Here is a 12169-nt window from a genome sequence, read left to right as displayed (position 1 = left end):
AAACCAAACCCACCCTCACCATAGAGTTTTAATCTTCATAAGGACTATGAAATGTAAGCATTCACAATCAGCTATTTTTGAGGAATTTCTGTGTATAAAGAGACTAATGTTCTGGTTTCTTCAAACCAGCAGGAAGATGCTGTTGGTGTTAATGTACAGTCACTAGCACTGCTGGGTGATGGTTGCAACGGAGGAATGATAGCTCTTTAGTAAAATGTTGAAAAACCTTTTTGAGTCCTAATTGTGTAGCATGAAGACACATACACAAAGTGGGAAAGTTAGTTGCACTGGGCAGCTCTGCAAGGCACCTGTTGAGTTTAGTTTGGTGCAGTGTCACTTATCCTGCATAGAAGAAGGGGTCCCTGCAGCCATCATGGGCTTTGTTCTGGAGGAAGGCGACTGGTTGGTAGACTTCAGAATAGACCACAAGAGTGACATCATGTTCATACAGATGATCAAGAAATCTGCTTCCAGGTTCACTTCAAAGCATTAATGTAATTCTACTCCAATGAGATCAGCTGATGGTTCCTGAGCTCTTTCTAAGTAGAAGAAAACCAAATTATAAATGAAGGAAATAGGAGCACAGCTCAAGGCTCTAGACTTAGATGCAACTTTTAATATGCTTTGCTTTAATAATTTGAATAATACCAAAGACCTTCTTCACATAAAGTTTCAATTAAAATAGTAATTTAAGAAAGTACTGTTGTATTGTTTCACTTTTCAAGCGGAGCATGACTATTTAGATGTGCCTGATGTTTGTTCTGATGTAATCTTGGGCTACATGGTCTAGGGTGAGGAGTCCCTGCCCATGGCAGGGCGTTGGAACTAGATGAACTTAAGGTCCTTACAAACCCAAGCCATTCTATGAATTTATGATTCTATGAAATCAGACAACCAATCTGCATGAGGATTAATTCCTGCTCTCAGGATGTTTAGCACAGGACCAGCTTTCAGTTCCGACACTGGTGCTCTGTTTAGAGATTAAATATGAGACTTTGTAAAAAAAAAAACAAAATTTGCCAGTCTGCTAAGAAAACAGAGAAAATTTCATCTACAACCATGCTAGCTTGTGATGCTTGTCACACCAGCATCTAAAAATGGGGACATTTCCCAGAGCTTTATTAAATTCTGTATTGGACTAATAGAATAATTTTTATTGGCTGAAGTGCACTTCCACTAACACTGCCCAGTTCCCTCCTTATAGACGTACTCTTTCCTGCTCCTCTCCAGGCCTTGGGCAAGGAAGTTTGCATTTATTTAAAGGATCTTCACTAGCCTTCTTTTTAAAATACGTCTTTGATCAGAAGTCACCCTCAGGTAAAGATAGCAATGAAGTACATGGAGTGCTGCAAACCTTTCTGTTATCTTTTCTTGAAGGAAATTAAAAAAAAAGAATTCAAAGATCTCTTTGTAGACATCCAATTTTATCCTGTACAGTAAAGATCTGAGTAAGCAATTAAATAAATCTGACATCAGTTTCTTGTGCCTAAAGCTTGTAGAACAAGTGTGAAATCGAATAATGAGCACTATCCCATTAGTTCCTTTCCTTGCATAACAATTGCAGGTGACAACTTTGGCTAGTAAATTTGAAACTATGTCCTTGTCTGACTTTCAAGAAGTTATTACATAAAGGCTAAAAAAGTCATTTAGTAGAAAGTAAGTGTCGTTCGCTTACAACATTGCAGAAATTTACGTACATTTTAGCTCCGATAAGCATACATTTACCAAGCAAAATATCTCATCCAGAAAAGAGAAAGATGCTGTCCCAAGGAAAGAATAAGGTCCAATGCAAACTTCATGGTGCAAAAAATGTACTGAGTCATGAGTGGAAGAACATATGAAAATTATGCCTAATAGAATTTTCCCATGTCCCAGTGTCTGCTTTGAATTTGGAACAGAGAGTCACTGAAAGCAAGAGGAGTACACTTGCAGAGCCAAGATCAGAGTAGCAGCCCAACTTCATACATTTTGCTGACATCCTGTCCTTTCACTAATACTTAAAACAGAAGTCTTAAGGAAAATATGTCCCTCATACTCTCATTTCTCATTGTGTAGAATCCAAAAGCTGTGTATCTATTATTACAACAATTAAAGAAACCCTTGCAGTCAGGAAGCAGAGGCATTTCAGATAAATATTATTTGGAACCTATAGTAATGGAAATCCCATTTTAGCACACCATGGTCTCAGTCATCACACACCAATGCTTACAGCAATGGTCTGTACTGGAAGTGATAAAACACACTCTTTAGAAATAGCTCTTCAAGCATGGCCAGTTACAAGAGAGTCAAATTGGCACATCACATGTATTATCTTCAGAAGGCATGCATGACATACTCTTAATATTTCAGTCTTATGTGACTTGAGAGCCAATGTGAATTCCATGCTCAAGCATTTATATTTTTTTTCCTAAATAGACATACCAGATGATAATCATAACTTGTTTTAAGTCAAAACCCATTGTATAACTGATTTCCAGTGCTGGATAGATTTTAGATCCAGCCTATTACTTTCTTCTGTACTCTTTGTCAACAAAAACTTCGCTGGTTTAGTTAAATGCTAATCCTACTGCTGCAAGACTCAAGAGACGGCTCTTCTCCAGCAACTTGCTGGGTAGATTTTGCATCTGGAATATTGTCTGTGGCTTTGAAACAGCAATAATATCCCTGCTTCATTTGAGCATGTTTTTATGCTCCATTCAGCTTGAAGACTTAACGCATCATCATCTGGCATCCATATGCAAATACAGATTAGAAACACTTTCAAAAACATTCAAATGAAAAAGGAAAAGGTTATAAGTGGATGGATTAAGAAAGAGGCATACACAGATTTACTGACCCTGTAGCCTTAGAACACAACCCTGTGATTTCCTCCAAGCTGTGAAGCCTTCCCCTGCTCCCAGAAAAGCTCATACTAGGCCTGAAAACCCACAGACCTCTCTACTTCTGCCTTTCCTTCTCTTGGAGTGCCAAACTTCCCTCACAGTACCCCAGTTTCTACATGTTATGGGCTGCAAAGAGGCTTCTGAGAATAAATTATTTTTAGCACATGGCTGAGAACAGAAAAAAATATTTGAAAATTGTCGTGAAATACCTGTGCCTAATCAAACTGATTTGGATAACAGTCTTATTCATTCTAGCTTCGTTCTTTCTCATACATTAGTGTTCATCACATTCATCACTTTTTGCACTGTGTACAAAATTAGGCAAAGGCATTGTTTGAGGGATTTTTAAACTATTGTTACATTTTATAATACATTTTATAGAAATCAGAAAGTTTTTTGACCAATTGTAAAAACAACTTCTATATATATGCCTATGTACTTACCTGTAAATTATGTCACTTTGAATTCCACAAATAAGATGCAACATAATACAAAATAGACAATATAATAAAGATATTCAGACATGTTCCCTGTTTACATCAGTCTGACTTTCTTGTCTGTAGTTTCACAGAAATCTGAGAACAGCAGGAAGGTTTTATTACTGTGACGATTATAAGGGACACTGTAGGCTAGCCCTGTGTTTGCTAGTCCTGTGTTCAGTCACTCACATCTCACCTGCTATTGCAGTTAGAAAACTGTTTCCTGTAGTGTTCATGTCTCCGAGCACAGCCAAGGTTCTTCAGTCCACAGGCAGATGTCTGAATAAACACAGGATGCCTGTAACCTGAAGATAGGCTATTCATTCTCTAATACTATCCAGATAAAACATTTCTGCAGTATTTCAAAGTTCTCTATGCCTCTCAGCTGTCCACTGCCAGCATTCTCTTTCTACTGTGAAACCATGCCCATGCCTTCATTTTAACATGATCATCTATACCAAAATAAATTGAAGGCTTTTCTCCTTTGGACCTTTATCCCTCAAGAAGCAGCATGAAATTTTCCTTTAACAGACATTTTGAAGGTAGCATGCTCACTTTCACCCCACCTTTTCTCCCCCCTCTCAGAATACAGCTATGACTATAGAGCTACATACTGCCTAAGCACAAGGAAAATCAGAGAGCTTCAATGCTCACACATGAAAGGTAAGTCTTCAAGCAGTGATAGATACCACAGCAAACTTGTAACAGGTTTACACGAGTATTGAAAACAATGCTGCCTGCATATTCCAGGCTGTATTATTTAGAGCCAACACTCTTGTACAGCTTTCAGGACTCAAGCCAGAATCTGAAAGCTACTGTCTGCACACGCAACAGTGCTGAATTGACCATGCTGAATGCTCCAGCTCAGCCGTCAGTGGAGTCTAAAGCTAATCCCATAGAGACAGTGACTTGAATATTAGTTCATGATATGCAAAGATTAAGTTTCTCTGTATCCCCATTTTCACTGCTTAATACTCCAGTCATGGAACCCTTAATGCTTTCTATTCTCTTTATTTCCCTAGTACTGTAGAATAGGCAGGCTGTCCAGCATCCTGGCAAGTGGCTCAAAAGATCCCCATTAACAGTCCTCACATCTCTGCAGAGACAATTTGGATGAACCGTAGCATCCCATGTTTCATCAGCACAGACCCAATTTTCTCTATTGTTGTATCCTAATATCAGCACTATCTCATCTTTCATGAAAATGCTGTCCATCCTGCAGGCAGTGGTTTCCAGCCTAAAGTATTAGATTACAGCAGGTTTTGAAACAAGCTGTAGGAACTTCCAGGACTTTTTACATCAAAGTGTTCCGAATTTTTTACTCCACAACAGTGACAGTTGTCTCTTGTAGTATTTTCTGAATCTTTGCAATAGGAAAAGACAGCACATAATGGTAGCGGGTATCAGCCATAACCTTACCGAACAGAGTTTGTCACAATCTTGAAACTATTTTCGCAGCTCATAACTTTGTTTTGATTAGTAAGTTTCCATTATGCCTGTAGAACTCTCTTTCTGGAAGAGGAAGAGGAAGAGGAAAAGGAAGAGGTGATTGTGGTTTATTTAAAATGTACAAGTTAAAGATCACAACATGTTGAAGAGAAAAAGCAAAATAAAAAAAGGAAAATAGAATGTTTATATTAAAACAACATCAGTTACAGCATTGCAATTCCTCCTGTATCAGCATTTTACTGGAAATGTCTGTCAAGGGTTTATAATTCAGTTGCCACGTTTCTTTGTGCCCTGAGACAATATCCTGAAGAAAAGCTTTTTGATTTATCTGAATATTTAAACAAAAACACACATTTCAGATGGCTTTGTCAGTCAGCTCACTGTGAAAGCCATTGTAAGATAAACGCAATATTAAAAATTGGTGTACTTAAAATCTACTCAACAGTTTGATGACACATGCTTTACTCATTTATGCAAAGACATGGGAACTCCATTATTTTCTGTCACTTTGAAAAGTAAGGCTTGCAGAAAAACTGAATTTTTTTGATATTTTAGTCTTGCATTCATCAGAACCATTTTACTGTAGCTGAAAAAAATACTATAGACTGGAAAACAATCGTGTTCGCTATGGGTTAACAAGTGGCACATGGCAGCTGTTCCAGCAGGTGCTTCACCTGAGCCATGAGCAGTGCCTCACTAACAGCAGCACACCATCCTGTCAGGCTGTATCATTTGTGGCTGCATTGCAACTTGACTAGAGACAGTCAGTGGTTTTCATTATAAATGCTAGCAACATCTTTGTAACTTAATGTAACATATTTCTGGCACATTGCCCTCCTTCTGGGGCAATTTTACATTTTCTGGACTGTGATTTTCTGAAATTCCTCTTATGACAGTTGCACCAGCTTGCAGAAGCAAAGACAATTGTAATTGTCTAATTGGAAAAGTACATCTGAATTCATTGCCCTTTGTTAGTTAGGAAGTAAACTAGAAATTAGTTAAGATGTGTACTCTGATTCAGAGAATAGCTGATTTTTTCCACTCTTAGAAGCCAATCACTTTCAGACTGGTTGTTTATAGAAGCATATCCACCTTGTGCTGGATGGTATTCTTAGGCTGCATTTCTAAGGTTGCTTTGAATTTTGCCGTACAGTCACAATTTATCAAATGAATATAAAAAAGCCAATACTTCAGAAGTATTACACTTTATAGAGGGAATAAAGTTAAGATTTAATGGAATTGTGGGTTTTAAATCTTCCTTCTACAGTCATTAAATAAGACCTTCCCTATTCATAGTCTTCGTTTGGATACTAAAATCCAAGGTTAGAGAAAAAGCTTTTCATACAAGGTCAGTGTGGGATATATCCATATCAACAGGCACTCTAGACAAACACTTCTCTGATTTTAGCCAGAGCCAGCTGAACACAAACCTCTCTGGTGAAGAACCTTAGCACAGCATCATGGCAGCAGTGCTCCCCAGCAGAGCAGCCAAACCTTCAGCCCAGCAGCACCCTTCTCTCTGGCCCAGGGGCAACGGGCACACTGCATGTGTCCTCTGCACAGTCATGCCTTTTACATAGCAGCCATGCTTCCACTCCTGGCCCAGAGTTATGTGTAGACATACCATACAGTATGTATACAGTAAATCCATGGTGGCATGATGTCCTGGGTTTAGCAGTAGCAGTCATTTTTCTTTTCTTGGTAGCTGGTGCAGTGCTGTGTTTTGATTTTCGGGCTGGAAGCAGAGCTGATAACAATGATGCTTTGGTTTGGCCAAGGACTTTGTGAGCCTCATGCTCTGCCAGGGGGGAGGGAAGCCGGGAGGAAGCAGAGACAGGACAACTGACCCAAACTGACCAAAGAGGTATTCCATACCACAGCATGTCATGCCCAGGAGGTAACTGGGAGTTACCCAGAAGGGCTAAGGGGACTGCAGGGTTGGAGGAGGTCGGGCTGGGGGGGAGAGTTATCAGTCACCTGGTGATGGGGTGTTGTATTCTCTCCCCTTGTTATTTCCTTTATCATTACTATTATTGGTGGCAGCAGTAGTGATTTGTGCTATACCTTAGTTACTAAACTGCTCTTATCTCAACCCGTGGGAGTTGCATTCTTTCTGATTCTCCTCTCCATCCCTCCAGGAGCAGGGGGAGGGCAAGAAGAGGGGGGGGAGTGGGTGAACAAGCTGTCTGGTTGGGGTTAAACCATGACACATGGAAACATACATGCTGACAGTATTTTTGCCTTATTTTGTTCTTGTTTTTTGGCTCCTGCTTTAATTTGGCTGACTTCTCAGAGAAGCTCACCAGGAGAATTTGCTTAGCTCACTTGCCTGCTCTGCTGCAGAGACAAGAGCTTCCAGGCAGCTGCACAAACCTTTCAGAATAACACAGGAATTTCTGCTTTGGCCATCTGTCCATGGAATCAAATTACAGTGATTTTATAGAAAATAATTCTTTACCTTATTTTTACTATTATTTTTATTCATTCCATATTCCCTCTCCTGATCCAGAGACAACACGATAGGTCAGATTTCTTATACACCTCTTATGGGTTTCAAAACCAAAAAGAATTCTCTCTCTGAGCCATCAAAAAAGGCTTTAATCCTTAAGCTAACAGTGTAATTATGAATCCATATCCCACAGAAATGTTCCCTACTAGCTACAACTGTCAATAGTAAATAATTCACATGGAGAGGCTCTAATGGCAAACACTCCACTTAAAAGCTGTTCACAGTAGACAGCAGGATAACAGCATAATTCAAGCCCAGAAGTGAGGAATGTTTGACTCTCATGTAATTTCCCCACTGACAAAGTGCAAACAAAATTCCATAGGGCTTTCTGCTAGAGGAAATGTGCTCAGTGGAATAGAACTGTAAGGGTGCAGGCAAGATGTTTGAGTGCAAATGTATTACAGACTGCTAAAATAAGTTCTGTCTAGCACTGCACTATATGATGCTTCCCGGAACAAAGCTGGGGAATGTTTTATGAATGAGAATACCTCTTCCCTCTCATTAGAGACTGCATATGAGTATCTGGCATGGTCCTGCTGGGAGAAGTGCTGCAAGGATCTTTTCCTCGTTTTTTTACCTTCTCTGCATCCCTACGCTGCAAGACAGGAGCCCTGTGCTGAGCCAGATGACAAAGACATGCAAGGAACCAGCCCTGCATATCTGAAACTTGCTTCATCCTGCAGAGTGCATTACATGGACAGGAGAAGAATTGAGAAGAAAGAGAAATGGAGTGCAAAGACCTGTTTTTAAGGAGCAGTAGTGAAAGCAAATGCAATCAAAAGTAAAGCTGATTGGAAATACTTGTGTTTGGTACTGACCCTTTGCCTAGTCCTGTTTTAGTGACTCTGCCCTCCAGGTAAGTGGACTGCCTGTGCTTGCAACCCGGCTGTTTTCCCAGTGCACCAGGTTAGATATGGAGAGCCAGAACAGGTGTAGCACAAAACTGTAAGTACCCCATGGCAAAGGAACAAGCCACTGTTATTCTTAAACCTTAAAATCAGCAGGAAGTGTTTGGTATTCAGTGTTGGAAAAAGTCAGGACCTTAATCTGCCTGCCTCAGATTAAAACTTTGTTTCTAAACCCTCCTTTATATAAGCTTTGGCATCTTCACTATTTTCTGTTTGAAAGATCCCCGGTTGTAGAAAGCACATCTGAGAAAAAAAACAACCCAGATGTAAACTGAGCTCATTGAAAAAGCTTAAGGCAATAACAAACAAAAAAATACTCTTTAAAAGACAAAAAAAAATTTCCCTACAAAGCTGCTTATTACATTGCCTTAGTCTCACCAGACATATATTTTACACTGCTATTTCATTAATGTTCTCCAAATGAAGTTGTACAATCAGCAGAAAATCATTAAAGAGACAAAGTAGTGCTGCGTTAAACAGCTTGCTTACTATTCCTGCTTGTCTCCAAGCTATGGCTTTTTATCTTTCTTTTTTCCATTCCTGAAGACTGATCCATGATCAAATTTCGCATCAGTAAAATGCATTAAAATGAGAAAAGACAACATTTTCTAATTCTCTAATTCGTTATTACTAAAAAAGTCGTATTGACAACAAGGAAACTGAATAGTATACATTACTTGCATGATACTTGGAGCTATGAAAAATAGATTATTCCTGTTATTTAGTCCTTCCTGCCCAAACCTAATGTTACTAAATTCACTTTGTTGCTGCAATATTTTTAAAGAACAACTTAAAAAAACTTAACTGATTTGATCTGTCTTAGGAGTAATATAATAGATTTAATTTGATGGTAGAATATTTAAAATTACACCGAATTCAAGCTAAAGAAAAAAGAGGAGCAAGAGTGCGTCAGCATCATCTGTGCATGCAATATTAATGGAAAACAATATATTTAAAACAACCTGGGCAAATGACACTGTGACTTACTCTACATTTTCTACAAAAAGTTAGCATATACATCAAAAATGGATATCAAGGAGGAAAATCAACCATATTTCAGTATGAGCAACCATATTCCAGTATAAGCAACTTCAGTATGTCCTGAAGTTGCTTATAATGAAGAAATCAAAAGTAGGAACATATGGTTTGTCACAGGTCTTTTGTTTGTGCATGCTGTGATTCAATCCTCAGAAACAATTGTTTTAAATACAAGCTTCCAGGTTCTTCTGCTGAGGAACGTCTGTCTTATTCTTGCTTGCTTGTTTGCTTTTTTTTTTTTTTTTTAATAACCAGAACCCCAAAACCATTCCGTAACAAAATCAAGTCTGACACATCGTTTATTTAGTTTCTTGCTTCTGTGCGTGGACGTGTACATATCATAAAAGAGCTGCAGTCATTCAGTGGCTAGCTTTCTGTACAGACCACAAACTGGGAAATACCTGGTCTTTTTGTCTCACATGTGGCAAGTGTTTCCACTGCAGTTTTTAAATATAAATACTCGGATTTTGCATATTTAAGCAGTTTCACCTGGCAACAGAGAAACAATCATGAGCCACTCTTCCAGATTCTACCTTGAAGGACACAGTAACTAAATGCTTCAACATTAAACAATTTTAATATAAGCAAACATCCATCATATTTGAAAAATCATGGCAGTCAGGTGAAGTTCCCGATAACTGGAAAAAGGGAAATATAACCCCCATTTTCAAGAAGGGGAAAATGGATGACCCAGTGAATTACAAATCAGTCAGTCTCACCTCTATGCCTGGCAAAATCTTGGAGCAGATTCTCCTGGAAGGCATGCTAAGGCACACGAAAAACAACAAGATGGCTGGTGACAGCCAGCATGGCTTCACTGAGGGGAAATACGGCCTAACCAGTGTGGTGACCTTCTACGATGGGGCTACGGAACCGATGGACAGGGGTAGAGCAGTTGATGTCATCTACCTGGACTTGTGCAAAGCATTCGACACTGTCATAGAATCATAGAATCATAGAATAGTTAGGGTTGGAAAGGACCTTAAGATCATCAAGTTCCAACCCCCCTGCCATGGGCGGGGACACCTCACACTAAACCATATCACCCAAGGCTTCGTCCAACCTGGTCTTGAACACTGCCAGGGATGGAGCATTCACAAGCTCCCTGGGCAATCCATTCCAGTGCCTCACCACCCTAACAGGACAGAATTTCCTCCTTATATCTAATCTAAACTTCCCATGTTTAAGTTTTAACCTGTTACCCCTTGTCCTACCACTACAGTCCTTAATGAAGAGTCCCTCCCCAGCATCCCTATAGGCCCCCTTCAGATACTGGAAGGCTGCTGTGAGGTCTCCACGCAGCCTTCTCTTGTCCACACTGAACAGCCCCAACTTTCTCAGCCTATCTGTCAAGAGAAGGCTGCGTGGAGACCTCATAGCAGCCTTCCTGTATCTGAAGGGGGCCTATAAGGATGCTGGGGATGGACTCCTTATTAGGAATTGTAGTGACAGGACAAGGGGTAATGGGTTAAAACTTAAACATGGGAAGTTTACATTGGATATAAGGAGGAAATTCTTTCCTGTAAGGGTGGTGAGGCACTGGAATGGATTGCCCAGGGAGGTTGTGAATGCTTCGTCCCTGGCAGTGCTCAAGGCCAGGTTGTACAGAGCCTTGGGTGAGATGGTTTAGTGTGAGATGTCCCTGCCCATGGCAGTGGGGTTGGAACTTGATGATGTTAAGATCCTTTCCAACCCTAACTATTCTATGATTCTATGTAAAGATATTTTGCATCTGTCTTTTTTTGTCTAAAATGGCTGGATTCTGTTGGATTAATCTTTCAGACTATAATGAAAACCTGACTGTACGATATATCCCTGCATGTAAACTTGCAATGGCAACTGATGTTGTGAATCTTAACTAAAGGCAGGATAAATAATTCTGGAGAATATTGCACAATTGTAGAAGATACGGTGGCTAGAGCTGAACAAGAACAAATATTTTCCTCTTAAAGCTATGGGTGATTGTAACAACTTAGAAACAATACAAAGGCCAATTCTCTTGCCCACTTGGCTTTAAATTTTAGTTACATGTCTCTTTTAAATTACTACACAAATTGTCCATCCAGAGCACTTCAGATAATAAAGCCAAAGTCTCATAGTTTGATTAAGGCACACAGCTGGAAGTTGCATTCAAGTCCTGAACATGAGTAGGTAAGTGTATAGCTGACCTTCGTGAGCATGTCTCCTCAGTAAAGCAAATATCCCTTCTTTAGGAATACATGGCAACTTTAATCAGAAAATAAAAGTAGTGCAAGAAAAGCTCACCTTTTATTCACAGCTGCTAAAATGTTTTGATATGCTGGTAAGGAAGGCAAAGATCTACGATAGCTGGAGTACAATGATCACCAGAAATACATTCAAATGAGCCAAGATGAAAAACTTTACTCACTGCTTTTTCTTATCTTCTTCTAATGAACACTTTCTGGTGGAGAGGACTCCCATACAGCTGTGGGACAGAGGGGCTATTTGAGTAAAGCAGAAGATTTCATTGAAGCAATCTTTTTGGATCAATAACTTCAAAGCTTGTGAATATTTTTGCCTGTATCATTCTCTTCCATGATAGCACTCAGCTCTAGTTCATGCAAAGCACTTTTGAAGAAGATCTCTTATTATATTAATAAACATGAGCACATATAATATTAGTAAACAGCACACACAGTCAGAGGTGGTGAGTGATGATGCAGTGGAGGGAGAGCATTCTGGGTATTGAACTTGATTGTGGAATTTTCCCCACCTTCCTTCTTTATGTAACAAGAGTTCTAGTGCAATTCCACTTATGGATCTTTTCTTTGGTCCACTTCAAATGGTATCAACTGTTTCTCTAAGAAGTATGAAAGGTAAAATTCAATATCACAGATATTTTCATGCCATTCCTAGGATTAGACCTTCAGTTTATGATCAGTC

Source organism: Neopsephotus bourkii, unplaced genomic scaffold (genome assembly GCF_033783945.1).
Source record: "Neopsephotus bourkii isolate Nb327-2 ecotype Australia unplaced genomic scaffold, CSIRO-AGI_Nbou_v1 NB_53, whole genome shotgun sequence".
NCBI classification, from domain to species: Eukaryota; Metazoa; Chordata; class Aves; order Psittaciformes; family Psittacidae; genus Neopsephotus; species Neopsephotus bourkii.
Note: the sequence above shows the minus strand (reverse complement) of the source record.